Here is a 16,221-nt window from a genome sequence, read left to right on the forward strand (position 1 = left end):
GTTACAATTTGGGATCATTTGACCCTCTGTCAGTCAAAACTTTTAAGTCCTCACTTTAAGTTTTATTTCTATTCCCTTCAGGCAATACACGGACAGAATTAGACAGATATTTAAATGGTTTGCCACAGTCTCTTTAGACAATTAGTCCCAACATAGCTCTGATCACCAGATGTAAGCATATTGCTGTATAATAGGGACTTGACTGGGAATATACTGATTTAATTAAAACCAGCTGGTCTGCTTGCTTTCTTTAGGCACCCTGCCTTGCCATCTGACTGGCCAGCAGTCTAGCAGTCAGAAAGCCTGTTAGCCCCAGCAGGGGTGCTTAGGCATGCCAAAGAAAATGTTCAAGAAATTTCATCATTTCAAAAAGAGATGGCCTTGATTTAAGGAGGGGAAACAACATGAATTCCCATTGTTTCAGCAACTGAGAGAGAGAGAGTTTTCTACAAATTCTTTTCTTGGTGTTATTTCAAGTGTCCAGAGGCTTTCTTTCCAGTCTTCCTAACTACTCATAAAATACTGGCTTTTATCTGTAAAATATTTCTTTTAACAAATGTAGCAAATATTGTATGCAACAAATGTAGCAATAAATGTAGCAATAAATACTAAAATGTAGCAATAAATAAATAATGCTATTTAAAAATATTTATAAATAAGCTAAAATGTAGCAATAAATAAATAAATGCAACAAATGTAGCAAATAAATGTAGCAATTTATTTTAATAAAAGCTACTAGATATAAATAGGTCATACTGAACCTCATTATCAAGAAGACAAAAGAGAAACCAGAGGGTGTCAGCCTATGCTATAAAACATATTGAAAAGCGTATTGAAATATTGTGAATGTATTGAAAAAAAAAAAAAAAAGAAGAAGCTAAATTAGACAAACAACAACAACAACAAAGGCATTAGTTTCTCAACAACAACAACAACAACAGTGAACAATAATTTTAGTTCCAGTTATGCTACTATACAGCTTCATCATTGGTCACTGGAAGCTCATTTCAAGCTTATAAAGCACAAGATAAAAGCAGGTCCTTCACATTAAAATTCCTGGACACAGCCTCTGATGCAATAATTACACTGAGGTTCAGCCCTTCAGACACTGCTATCCTGAATAAGCAAACTCAAGCTTATTTAAGCTCTTGCTTCAGTTTCAGGGCATGGTCTGGAACCTGCATAAAAGTGGGTGCTGGTTAACTGAGGTGTACAGTTGCTCTATGTGGCAATACGTGTTATTTCTGTTCAAAAGGCTTTTGGTTTGTTTATTAAAAATTGAGGATTTTATATCTTTAGACACCAATATTCCAAAATTCCTGTATTTTCTGACTTTACATAAATTCTTTTGAAGTCCTCCTGTAAAATATTAATAATTAACAAATGACTGCTTCAGCTGAAACACACCACCATTAATAGGATGCAGCCATTACAACAGTATGTGGATACCATTGCAGGCATGATGCTACCACCCTTGGACCAGCTTACGTAGATCTACATTTGTGCAGCTCCCAAAAGGGCAAGTCCTGCCCTCCCTGCACTCATAAACATCAAGAAAACAACCTCTCTTGTGGGATTTTTGTTTTATTTTATTTTCCAGAGCTGTAAATCTGCAGTGCAAACCCCAGAGGCACAGGGGGGAGCTGTGACAAACGCACAGCCACTGTCAGTTTGGCACAGAAGGAAGCATATAATAGCCTCCCATCTGATCCCTCTGCTCAGTTTGGTGGATAATTATCTCAGTAGTAAATCTGGTGCGGGCTGAGTGAACTGTGTGTGCATGGGTGGCAATCCCTGAATTCCAAAGAGAATTATTCTTTGGCTGCATCTGCAGCCTTTTGCAGTACCCACACTGAAAGCCAGTGAGAGGGACACGCCAGATTGCATGACCACTGCTGGTGACACTTGTCCAGTGTACTCCCTTGTGAACCTCTCAGCCTGATTTGCAAATTCACCACCAGCAGTGTGGGATAGCTTCAGCCCCAGCCAGACAATCTGGCTGTTTCAGAGGCCTCAAACAAATCCTTTAAGTCATGCATCAGCTTTGGGCCAGACTTCTGCATAGGGGTAACTTGCAGCATGCAGCTTTCCTCTGCTGCCTTGTTCACTTTGATATACCAAGTATACTGAGAATATAACTTACCCTCAAACCTTCAGATTTACAGGAGCATCAGCCCTGTGCTTGCTGTAAGTATGTCTGACCACTGCAGTTGGAAACAGCTTCACCAGTGGACATGAAGTTTCTCAGCTTAATTTTTTATTTTATTTTATTTTTTATTTTTTATTTTTTATTTTTTTCCCCAGGCAACATGTTGTTGACTTGACCTCTAATGCGCAGATACTGGTTCCTTTTATCGCTACATTGCATTCTACCCGGATTTCACCACGATTCTGGTTACTTTAATCCTGGTGAAAAACACACTTCTAAAGAACTGCCACAGGAGGGCTCCCACGCTTAAACTTTCTAGATACGAAGGCCTGTGTGGATTAGAAATACGTGCAATGGATTTTATTTCCCTCCCTCTTCCTTTTAAGCTTAAGTGACATCTCGCTCAGACAAATCCAGGGGTCAACAGCTTTATTCTGAGCTACTCATAGGGGCTACTATGAGCAGTTATTTTGCTAGATCCATCTGAAGTTTGTTCTCCCTGTTTTTCCTGTCATATCATCCTTCTCCTGACATACAGCATTCCCCATTTATTCCTGGCTTGAACTCCTTGGAAGGTAAGTTGAAGGATGTTCTTAAAGAAGTATTTGATGGAGTCCTATAAAATGAATTTACCTAAATCATTTTCACTGGCCAAAGCAATTTTTATGCCCTGGGCAAAATAAATTCTATTTGCCTTATTCCCCCAATCTCCCCTTTGTATAGGAATAAGCATGCTGATCACTTGGAAACAGCTGAATGAAGCAGGAAGGAGATCCAGAATTGCCACAGCTCACTCTTCTGTTCAGTTTGTCCATAGGAGAGGAGAGCTCAGCCATGTTGAAGGCTCTGTGCCAGGACCCCCATGGTAAAGCTTAGCTCCATGGAGTGATTTCTCAAAGCAGTGTCTGGTCCAAAGACATAAACACTAAATACCTTCTTTGGAAAAGAGCCGTTTGTTTCAAGACTAGAAGACAAAAAGCAGAAAATAGACGTGGAAATGTGAACTTCTTTCTTTTCTATTTCTTTATAAAAACTTCTAGCACATATTAAAACTTTTAACACAGGAGCTTTTTCATTTCTTTTCTCACTAAGTCAGTTTTTCTTAGACTCAGCAAAACAAGCTCTGTTTATTAATATGAGCTTGTCCCAAGATCTGGTTTTGCCAGGTCTTGAGCATTAAAAATCCCCTAAAAATCCTTCCTTTCTCATTCATCCTCCTAGCCTTCCTCTCCCACAACGTACACAAGGCACTTCCTTCAGGTTTGCTCTGAGATCAGAGTTTCCTCAGGATGTTCAGCCTCAAAGCTTGAGAAACACTGTAACACATTAGTCACCTCCATCACCACAGTTCCCAAATACAACAGTGAGCCAGACTTCCAGCTGATGCAATCCATCAGCATTACCCTGTCAAGTTTCACCAAAGACCCAATCCACGGTGTCCACCACAGCAAATGAGTACTTCATGGCCACTTGCTGGCCTAGTTCTGTTGGTAACTTGAGAGACATCGTGACCAAAACAAAAGTGTGGGAAACCCACAGGGTACTCAGGGTATTCAGGGTACTCTGAATATTACATTTTTGCTTCTAGTTAGGTACAGATAAAAGGAAGTGAAGGTGTATGCCTATTACTGAGAGCTGTAGAAATAGAACAGTATTATTCTGTAGCGGTATCTATTTGCCTCATATCCCTTGTTACCTAGTGATAACATAAGCATATGCACAAAAAGTCAACACAGTGAGTATGTACAGAATAATAGTTACTTTTTATAATCATGTGATAGAACTCTGCATTAGATATATCTCATCCAAAAAGAACATATATATATATATATATATTATAATCTGCCTTCTCTGGAGCCTTCTATGGAGTTCCAGGCTTTGAGTAACACTTGAAACACAACCTCTCACATGGCAGACGTGGTGGGACAGATTACGAATAAGGGCAGCTCCTGCGCCTCACAGCACTGACCAAAAGGAAATTACGCAGTGACAATACTCACATTGCTCTAAGTAACAACACATCCACATTCACAGTGCACACCAAAAGATAACTCTAATGTCATGGCAAAATTCTATCTAGCTCTGGTGTCACTTAAATCAGTGCAAGGGAAGAGTGAAATCAGAACAGCTACATCAGAATTAATCCAGTACGGTTGAAACAGGAATCACGTCCTTAAAAAACACTAGTCAGCTTCCTAATCAAATCACAGTGGTGTTTTCTACTCTTATTTTCACCACTGGATGTGAGGAAAAAATGTATTTCTAAATAATTTTCCAGAGAAGCTTTGTTTTGTTTTGTTTTCCACTTTCACAGAATGGTTGAATGGATTTCCCTCAACCTTTCTCTTCAGAAGCCACTGGCTGAGCTCAGTTATGGAAAATTTCAGCCTAGAAAGTAGAACCTTTCAGAAACACAGGAGTAAGGGAAAACACTAGACTTGGAGCAGAAGCTGTTTTGCAACTTTAACTACAATACTACGTCAGCTTCCATGTCAATGTTACGATACAGACATAACATTGATTTACAAATGCAGTCTTTGAAGATGAGGCAATCAGTTATTTTATTGACGAGTAACACAAGAAAAACAGAAGATGCACACAGCTGGGACATGCTTCTGGTCTGATTTGACTTAGTTACTCATCAGACATTCTCAGGAAATGCTTGAGTGTGTTTCATTCAGTAGGTGCAGCTGGCATGCCTGGACATAACACACCTCTTCTGTATGGTGTGGCTTCATGGGGCTTGCACATCCTTTGTATCACATAGTCCTGTGTGTGCTCAGGGCAAAATGGAATTGGCTGATGACTAGATGGTAAGCATATGTTGTGGCACAATTCAAACATTCTCTGATACTATAGTAGCACACAAATCAGGGCATCAGTGACTAATTTCTCACAGTTCTTAGTCCCCTGTAGCCACATGATGACACATAGAATGAGAAAGGGCAAGCCCAAGGCAAGAAACTTCATAAACACACGTGGAATTTATTTCTCTGCAGGAACACCATTGTTCATTCTTTGTATGAGAATTAGGAAAGATCTAACTTGTAGATGCAGCCAGCAACATTACTGGAAGACGTCCTAGTTATGTGACATTATGCAAATCATCCTTTCTGTTTTGCTTTTTACCATCTGCGAAACACCTATGTTGACATTTAAGACTGGGCTTGTCAACACAGCCTTAGAAAATTCTATTACAGTGCACACTGAGCAATGCCATTTTTTCATAGGAAATAACTCTTTAGTCTAATTGTGCAAGAATAAGTGCCCACAGTGAAGCAATTACTGTGTCCTCCTATCCTGTGTGACAATTTTTGCTCCCTTAGAGCACCAGCAGCAATTCAGGAGAAGCCAACTTGTTGCTGGTACAGTTTGTGGCAGGAAAAGTAAATTACCTAGACAGAATTGGCCTAAAGATAGGCTTGTGCATCTATCTGTGCCTCTTCAGTGGCTACAGGTCCTAGGTTACAGCTGGGACGAGAGGATGCCGAGATGCTATTTAGCCTCTCAAGTTGGTGAAGTGTTGATTGGATTCTGAGTGAATGTTTTCTGTAAGCTTTGATCAGCAGTGAAAAATATTTCTTTTTTTGTTTTACACTTAAAGGGGCCGAATGTCTTGCCCTTCCTGGGAGAATAGGACAGGAATTGATTCTTGCATAATGATTAACAAAAATAGAGAAGAGAGTATGTATGTTCCCAGCTGTAGCCGCCTGTGGTCGTTCTTTGTCACTTCCATTAGAGGGTGCTCTTGTTTCAGAAATCCCCCAACCCAAAGTTTCTGCCATCAGAGTTCTCTTTAATGCAGGTCTTCAAGTTAGGTGGTCCAGTCCAGTTGCTAAATTCTTAGCAAGGTAGGAGATGGCATGATTAAACAAGATAGCATTTCTTATTTTCCTTGCTGTACAAGTCAGGAGCCACGAATGTCATGAAGACATTAAAGATCAAGAGTCAGCAGCTGTGTAAAAACTGTTCTCTTTGGAGGTTCTCATTACACAGACCCTGCACAGAGCCTCACTAATAAATTAAAACAATTTTTCACAGTTTAGTCTTAGGAGGAAAGAGGTAAAATGACTGTTTACATTTGCATTTTATAGTCCATTTGTACAAATGCATTCCACTTTGGACAGAAGATTGGAAAGATAAGATGGATCTGATATTTATAGGACTTTACAAGTAGGTGCATTTTAAATAACCCAAAATAAAGCACAAACAAGTACAGGGTGGGTTTTTTTTCTACTGTTATCTTGGCAACAATGACTCTGTGCAAGCTATTCTCTGCAAGAAAAGGAGATGCTTGACCTCTGTAGCTGTCTCTCCCAGTAGCTTCCTTCCCACAGAACCTTCCAGCTAGAAGAAAACAGGACATTACTTGGGAAGATGCTGGCACTTGCCTAACAGGCACAATACCACTGCTTGGTATTCTCTTCTGTGGCAACTCATTTCTATGCCTGTCTTCACTTTCATTCTTCTCTTCATTATTTCTGCAGGTTGTGAAAATCGCCATCCATAGCTGGCCTTCCTCATCACCGTGGTGCATAGTGTCACTAAGTCTGTGGATCAGCACCATCCTGACAGTCCACATGGAGGCATTTTTTAAGTGCTCAGACTTGAAAGATTTTAAAAGAAGATAGCAACATTAACAACAAGTTCCTGGAATTACAGTGTTGACTGAATACTGTCAATATTTGAGAATCTTACAGCTAAACATGCCTGCATCTGCCTCTGAGGAGAGATAGTTGACCCTTCAGGCAGCAGCGAAGGCTCCCCTCACCCTCCCACGATCCAGCTGCAGACAAAGAAGAAACAAAACTCTCCCACTACTTCAGTTGCATACTGCTGCATTTACAACTGACACTCCTGGCTATGATTTCTACTAGCATTTAGCAGCAGCTGTGCCCCCAGCTGGGAGCTTTCACTTTCTATTTTTAAAATCAGTGAAATCAGGAGCATATGGGGTCTATAATTTATCATGTATTTTTAATAATAAAATCCACTCAGTGGCATATCAGGCTGTAACTCTACCCTGGAGATGCTTTGCACCCTATGAGATACTTTATGAAGACTTAATATACCTGATTATATCAGGTGTGTGACATTCTCATGTAATTTCCTAGCATCAAATGGTGCACTGCATATCACACAAAAGCCTATGCCATACAGTATGTGTTTTCCAGCACTAGGCTCAGAAGCCATTAAGTGACAATAGTGCCTCATTTCAGTGTATGAATAGTAATTACATATGATAGACAGTTACCTCCAAGGTACCTTCTTATTCTTGTTATAAAGATAATTATTGATGACAACATACTTGAATTCATAACACGTTTGTGCATTCAAATAGTTTGCGCCTTCAAATGTATCTATATTTTAAGCAGAGCTACATTTTCAGTAGGCAACTATTTTGAGCTAAAAGACAAAACTAAATAAGAGAAAGAGGAAGAGAAAGAATTTAAGCAGTATATGGCTAGTTGTGAGAAGAAAACTGGGATAGCAAATGTAGGTGATAAAAGTTTTGCTTGCTGAAAACAAGAAAACAAATCTTTGGGAATAACAGAGTTGATTCATGTTGTTTTGTTTCTCTCTTTTCCCTTAAAACCGAGACCAGTTTTCTTTATTTCAGGATAGGTCTAAGCATAATCTGTAGGTCCATCAGAACTAAGCCTACTCCTAATCTAGGCTTCTCTAATCTTTGAATCGGAAGGTCTTGGGATATTATTTTTTTTGAAGTTAGGAGAGTTATACTAATGTATAATTGGCATGAAAAGCTAGGATTGTAAATCACTCAGTGTAAGGTCTTCAGAGAAACACAGAAGTTTCACAAATGAGCTTTTCAAGCACCTTTATATAGGCAGGTAAGCAACTAATTATACACCAGGTATTCTGGAGTTCTGGTGCTCTGATGTGAGTAATTTTTTCTTTATTGTTTATTTATTCATTGCTAAAGGACCTTTTTTTATGCCTACTGCCTTCTATGCATGAGCTTAAAAGACCATCCAGAACTTTGTACAGATGGATTTCTACTTTCATGGGTGATTAGAATGCCTAAGCAGGTTTATGAATTTGTTTATAAATTATTTCTGATTATGAATTATTTCTGACTCTCAAGGGTTCCCATATTTCACCCATTTTACCCTGTTATGATTTGATGGAATCATATAACCTTTCAAGGTTTCCTTCAGAGGCTGTCCATCCTCGTTTGAAGTGCCAACAGAGATGAGTTCCTGAGATGCCTCTGAGCTGTGAAGACACCAGCTCCTGAACAGGCTTCTCTGACATTCTCTATGTATTTGCTACTGAAATAAATCATTAGGCTCACAGGCTTTCTTCCTTTTGGAAGTATTATGTAAATTAAAATCTAGCCAGGTCTCCAGGATCTGTGTATCCAATCATCTCACGATCACCTGAAGTATAGCTCATAAACTACAACTCGCTACAATTAGATTGGATTGACCTACTTTAATGGCTAACACAAGCAGCAGTTCCTTCTGTATATGTTTATATTATGTTTCCCAGGAGTGCTTATATTATGTTACATTATATTATAAATATTACTATTTCTGCCTGGGATGGCGAGTAGAGAAAGGTGGTGTAAAAATCCTGCCTACCTACCTGTATAGAAGTTGTTGCTTGACATACCTGATTTATTTTTTCACATATTACAGACTAGAATAAGTGTTCAGAGTGACCATTTTAGGGCATTAAAACCTAAGGATCTCTGAAATAATTGCTTTGATTCAGCAGGATACAAACAATTGAGATGGGGAATGAGTTCTGTCCTTTGGACTAGGACATCCTGACAGGATGTCTAGAGGAGCTTGCTTTAGCTAAAGCTAGCTCATAGGTATACAGAGAATCCACGATATAAGACAGAAAATCCAGCATCTTTCAACAACTTTAAATTCATGTGTAATAAAATGACAATGAATATAAAAGCCTTGATCTTGTTGGCAAACATTGGGAATGGGACAAAAACAATGGGAACAATGTGGACAAAACTACTGAGCTGAACACTCCAATGCCTTGGAGCCAGAATGGTTTTCCTTGTGTAATGTGCATTACAGTAAAGCTTCCCAAAATTCAGTTGCTAATTGGTTTAACCCAAAGGTTAATAGGTGTGAAATAAACAAATCCTGATAGAATCATATTTGGCTTCTGCTCTGCCATCAAGTTCTGTATGTCTTATCAGCTTCTCCTCTTAAACCATTTCTGACTTCATCATTTTGTTTTTGTGTGCGTTTTTACCTTTCACATTCAGCCAGTTACCTGTACAACTCACCATTAATAACTATCTCTGATTAGGGCAACATCTATTTACAAGGGAATTTACAAGGGTGGTGCTCCTCATCCACAGACATCTCATCAGCTGAACTAAGCAAACAAGGCCCTGGAGAACCAAGCAAATGCTTTAGTTTTTAGATCATTAGACTATTTCCCTCTAGCACTATCCAGCATAGATACAATCTGCTCACTTAAAAGACAGAGCTGGAAACTGAAAAGCAGCTTGGCTAATAACATCCAGTACTCGAACCTGCTTTGGCAGGGGGATAGCCAAAATTACTTAATGGGGCTTTTCCATCTCTAGATTCTAAATTCTCCATTGCTTTCAAGAAATGGTGTGTCAATTATCTAGCATATATTTCTGTTTGTCTGTTAGTTCCTTTATTTGCTCTGTATCTCTTTTTTACTCTGGAAAGAAAAGAAAACTTCAAATATGATGCAAATAGGGAAATACAGAGAGATCAAAGCCAAATTAGGTTAAATAAAATTTCTTATAAAACATTTCAGAAGATAATGTCTTCTGAGCTGCTCTTCAGGTTGCCTGGGGGCTGTAGCTAAAAAAAATTATTACTTCTTCCTGAACAAGTTATAAGGGTCAGAAACAGAGGTTTTCAAACATATATGCCTATCATATCAAGACAGCAAATTGGCTTTCAAACCTTAAAGACAGCATCCTGCCTCTAGCTGGACATGCAAGGGGATTGAATGATTTTTATTAGGTAGGGCAGGAAAGGATTAACTGTTGGAGTTAGAGTTAGTCAAAGCCCTGGGACAGTCTGTGTACAGAGATACACAAGACCTTGCCAACACATGAGAAGCTTACTTGTGGTGTTTGAAGCCTGATGCTTTCCTACACAGAGGTTACCAATTGGCTTCATTTCTCTGATGAACACAAACCCACTAGAAGCTAAGGAGAAAGTAACTGAGTTATTTTCATCTTTTGACTTGAGATAGAAGTTCAGCTCAAGTTTCTAGCATTGAATCAGTCTCTATGCAGTCATCTTCTGTGTCATGCTTACAGTGATGTTCAAAGAAAAAAAAAAAAAAAGGCACAAAAGCCCACCCATCTCATAAAACACAACTTTCAGGTACTTAAACCCTCTGGTGAAACAGAGAAGGATAAACCAAGATTGGATATTGGGACAGAGGTTTCCACATGTCAGTACTGCAGGTAAAAAGAAAGAAACCAGATTAATGCATCCCTTTCTTATCTCCTCATTCATGGGGAGAGGCTAGCACTGATGAAGCAGTGAAAGAACAGTTATTGAAAAGGCTGAGCAAAACTGTGAATGTGGACAACTGCAGCAGACAAGGGAGCACACAGCAGAAAGCACCAAGCTGCTCCTGTCAAGCTGGCACATCCGCATGACACAAAGCCTTTCTGTGACACTAGACTAGGTCCAGAAGTACAGCTCAGCAGCCCTACCTCTCCTGCTCATTCCATGGTGCAGTGAAAAATCCATTGTACCTCTGAGGCATTGTACCTGCTGAGACATTATTTTTCTTTCATAGTGTCTGTTTCCAAGCTGGCTATGCTTCTGTGCCAGGGATAATGTGGGTAACGTTCACTGTGAAAAATTGGCAGTGGGTGGTTTTCTAAGAGGCTTCTCTGCTCATTGGCAAAAAAAAATAAAAAATAAAAATCTCCTTCACACCACCAAACATGCCTACCAGAGTAACAAAGAACAGAGCAGTGCCTTCTCCAAACATACATTTGCCAGGTCAGCCCTTTAAAGGGCCTGCAAGTCCCAGGAAGCACCAAAAGCTCTTCCTTAAACACCGCATACATCCTAGCTCACAAGATTGCAAGATACATCTGTGTTTGGAATTACAGTCCTCCCACAGAGACAGTGTACCTGCAGCCACATTTGAGAACCCATCCCAGGAGGAAATTGCTTCTGGGCTACACATCCATCGAAAGTAGTGAACAACATGGTTTGACCTTGCCAGGGAGCACCAACAATATCACTAACTGGCTGCAAACTATAAAACTTGAATAGAATATAATATCCCTATCTCTTCACCTTAATCACTTTCACACCTGGCTCTGACCCTAGTATCATTTGCTCAAAGCCAGTCAGGAGAGCTCTGGTTTTGTTCTGCCTCTCAGAACAGAGACTGAGGAGGGAGGGAAGTGCTCTGCACCTCTGCCTGTTCTGAGAGATTAAATAGTAGGCAATAATAGGCTGTTTGGTTTCCCACATCCCTTTGTGCAAGTAAATGACATCTAAATGGCTTCTGAGAGGAGACACAGAACCTCAAGTTAAGGACTTAACAGAAGTTAACAAGCTCCCCTATCCCTTTCCCATCCCCACATCTGCCTCTAAATGTAAATTTTCAGGAATTATCCTTTTAAGAGATAAAGGAGAGAGAAGGAACAGAGAATATGATTGTGCCTTGCAGCCAATTTGAGAGGGAAGCTGAGCTGGTCTTGGCATAATGCCAATTTGCTAGCTCAAATTTCATCTGTAAATGGCCTGTAGACATTAAAAACAACATTCATTATCCACTCAGACACAAAATACTCATTATACTTTATTTTTCCAGTCCTACTAACTATGCATGAACTGTTCCTGCTGAAGGACAGTATTACCTGCTTCCTTCAGATTACTTGCCGATCACAGCAGCTCCAAGGGTTTTCTTTTTAGTGAAATGGCAGGTTCTTTGATGGCACTTCTACCCAATGACCATGTGTAGATTTGTGGTTCCTCTTTAAAGAGCTCAGTTACAAGCATGGGTACTCAGTTACAAGGCCTGATCATCTCTTCTACTTCTTGGGACATTCACACCCAACAGCCAAATGACTTGTTTCTGGGTGAGACACTTTCTGCCATTTCTGTGTATAACACAGGGTGTTGACCCTTTCAGAGTACTAAATTTCTTCTGCACTGTACTTTGGCATTCTTTTTGCAACTTTGCATTCTATACGTTATAGGTCTATCTTGGATTTAATGGTGAATGTAGATATTAGTATGACAAATCTTAGCTGAACCCTGTAAGTAGATTTATTTAATTTCTACGTGTACTCATATTAGCACTTTGGCTCAAAGAGGACAGGTGTTGTAGCTGCCCTCAGCCATGACTTCACAGCTGCTAGCACAGCAATAACCTTTAATCACCACATGTAGTCCTTTTTCCTAAGCAAAGACAAGTATTGTGTCCAGGGGTCAGATACTAAGATAAACTTTGGTAGTGAATTAGCAGGATGCATTGCACAGGCACTGTGCTGAATCCCTGCCAGTTATGTAAAGTCTGAAATCAGGATCCTTGTGTTCTGAAGACAGCAAGTGCATCGGATTACCCAAGGGAGTGTGTATGCAATGTATCTGTGTACACACAGTGTGGCTGCCACCTGGCTTTGTTTTGGTTAGATGACGAGTATGACATTACCATCCAAGTTACACTATTGCAAAATGCCATCATTGTTCTGTGGCTGCTATGCAAAATGCTTACTACATTAATAGGAGAGGAAGAAGTGTGTGGTGTATGGCAATGAATGTTTTCTGAGGCTGGTTTCCCGAAGTCAATGTATGTCCTTATCCTGTGAGCAGCCAAATGCCTCCTCCTGTTCAGGCATATATGTAAAAACCACTGCCTGTTATGGTATCAGAACCAAGTATTTTCAGGAATGCTCATTCTAAAGAAAATTGCAGGTTTCCCCTGAAGACTGAAAGGTAATTTGGGGCCCCCATATTTTCTAAGGAAGGAGACTTCAGCTTGCATACACTGTTCTGTAACCCCCCCCCCATTTCACAATACCAGGCACTGGTAGTGATGTTTAACAAAACACCTACATGAAGCACAGGTTCCCACAGATTGAAAGCACATTTTAGTATAAGAATAGAGGGGTAAGGCAGGCTTTTCTTACTGTGACTAAAGGCATTCTGAACTGAAGGTGGCCTTCTGTATGCAGAGAGCTAGGGATGTTCAGCCTAAAGAAGAGAAGGCTCGGTGGAGATCTCATTGAGACCTTTCAATACTTAAAGGGGTCTTATAAAAGAGATGGAGAAGGACTCTTTACCCAGGTAAACTATGATGTGACAAAGGGGAATGGTCTTAAAATAAAGGAGGATAGATTTAGACTAGACATTAGGAGGAAATTCTTCACTCAGAGGGTGGTGAGGCACTGGAACAGGTTGCCCAGAGAAGTTGTGGATGTCCCATCCCTGGAGGTGTTCAAGGCCAGGCTGGATGGGGACTTGGTCAACCTGATCTAGTGGGTTACTTGAAAACTATAGATAAGCTGTATTTAGAGGTAAAAACAAAAATGTAATAAAGTGAATGGGAAGATCTGATTGCTCTCCCTTAGGTTTTGGTCAGTGCCTCTTCTATTTGGTAGCTGGATTCTTGTTAAAGCAATAACATGGTAAATCTTTGCATGTACATGGACCATGTGTGACGATTAAACCAAATGCTCTTCAATCTCATATTTATTTCTCAAAAAGGCATGAAGGAAAACAGCAAGAAAAATCTTGAATGGTGAGAGGGGTTTGGAACTGGATCCCCTGCAGACATTTCCAGAAGTTCTTTCCCTCCTATAGCAACCTTCTTCTCCCACAGCTGGCCTTTATCTGTTTTTCCTCTTGATCCTTAGCATATTTTTTTCATGCAAGTTCCCATGCTGTATGCTTATAATACTTTAAGTGCAGGAGAAGATAATTCCTATTTTTAGTTCCAACATATATAATGTTATCTAGGGACAGGTCATTTTGTCCTAAGTGATGAAGCAGAAAAAGGATATGGCAACAAACACTACCTTAGAAAACATACTCATGTGGTTAAGGCATTAGCCTGTTAATTCTGGAGATTTGTGTTCCTTTTCTGGCTCTCATATAGCCTCCATAGGCCCCTCATGGGTTAATCTCTGTTCCTCACTTCTCTTCCTATAATATGGGGATAATGTTAACCTATCTAACAGCTTGGTGCAACGAGGATAAATTAATTACTGTGTGACAGATTTTTCAAACACATTAGTGATTATTGCCATAACAAAGTCTTCTGTGTAAACAAATACCCCTGAGAAAACAAGAAATGGGATTAAAGTTTGCTCTTGAGGTAAGTTCTTATACCAGCACTCCCACCATGAGCACACACCCACACCAAAGGAAAGAATACGACAAATGTGCAGTGTCATGTTTTAAAGAAAATCAGCCAAATCTGTAAAATGTTAAGGAGACTTAATGTAATACTTATACACCCTGGGGCTAATTCTCAGGAATGCTGAGTACCCTCTGCTCCCCACTGACTTTGATTTGTGGGCACTCAGCAAATTCAGTTGTAAAATAATCATTTGGTGAATAAAAGGCATTTGAATGAAGCTTGATCCCTCAGTCTGCATATTTTTATGAATGCAAACATGCCTATGATAAGAAGTTCCACCAAGCCTGACATCTGTACTCGCTACATGAGAGGTTTGTAACTTGTAGGTTTGTAGCTGAAAATGCCAACTGACAGGCATTACCTATTTTCTCCCTATCTGATTGTTCCTCCCAAACTATGAAAATGTCCTTGTGTACCTCCCAAGAAGACAGCCAAAAAGGAAAAACAGGTAAGGATTTTCCCACTATCTTTCTTAGTCTCTGGAATTGTTTTGGGCCTCCCCATCCCCCTCATATGCATACCTGAGTCCCAAGAACTGCAGCAGCACCTGAGCACACTCCAAAAGCCACTGGGAGACAGGCATCCTGTTTTCTTGAACCAGCTTTCCTCCAAAAGGTACTGGGTGCTGGGCAGAACCCAGTGCCATTATTTTCCAGCTGGTCAAAAGCACTCTGACAGCTTTGAATGGTGGAGGTGTTTGGTCCTTTCTTGGAAAAACAGCTGGTTTGTTTCTACTTGAAAATGGAGCTTAATTCCTCTCTGGGCTGAGACAGCTTTTTAAACTCAATTAACAATAACACCTGGGTTTTGGGGATGTGATTGAACCAACACTTCCCTGTCTGAAAACACTTAGCCTTTGAGGAAGTTAGCATCCAGACCTGCACTCGCTGCATAACCATAGTTAAATGCTTCCTTTGAGGGCCTGTGGAAGTAGGTTTTTATAGGTGCAGAAGAGGTACCAAGGTGCAATGGTGTGAACTACTAACCAGGGAAGCAGTGTATGACTGGACTTGGCCACACAGAGGCTAGCGGGCGCTTAAGCCAGAGCAACAACACGGCGGGGTGCGATGTGTCACCACTCTGCTCACCAGCGAAGTGTCCAGCCAAGCCCAGGAAGATCAAAACCTGAAAAATAAATCAAAGCAAATTCCAGCCTGAAATGCACACAAAGCTCATGCCCAGTATGCGAGCCCCCATCCTTCATTCACGCATCATGGAACATTTGCTTGTAGCAGCATGCTCCGAGAAAGCAGCGAATTTGAAGGGAAATACCTGAGGGGCAGTCAACACTGCACTCCCTGTTTACCAACCGGGGCGCGCTCCTTCAGACTTGGCCCCGTCGCCACACCTCGCTGTTGACCAGCTTGCCTCAGACCCACCTCAGAGCTCCCTGTTTTCTTTGGCGGGGCCTGCGACCCCGGGCAACCCAGCGCAGTGTTTGAGCCTTGCCCAACGTGTTGCAGAATAGAGAACACATGTTTTTTTGTTTCAAATATATTGCTTAAAATAACTCCATTTCTAGAAAGTTGAAGTTGGACCCCTCCCCCCCTCTCCTTTTCCCTTGCCTTCCCCTCTTTGCATGGCTGTGGCTCCCATGAGGATCCAAAGACAGATGTGCAATGAGGATCTAGTTATCATTCCTCTTTTCCATTCTCCCTGTCAAAAAAAAAAAAAAAAAGAAAAAAAGAAAAAAA

The sequence above is a fragment of the Oxyura jamaicensis genome, chromosome 1, assembly GCF_011077185.1.
Source record: "Oxyura jamaicensis isolate SHBP4307 breed ruddy duck chromosome 1, BPBGC_Ojam_1.0, whole genome shotgun sequence".
In the NCBI taxonomy this organism is placed as follows: domain Eukaryota; kingdom Metazoa; phylum Chordata; class Aves; order Anseriformes; family Anatidae; genus Oxyura; species Oxyura jamaicensis.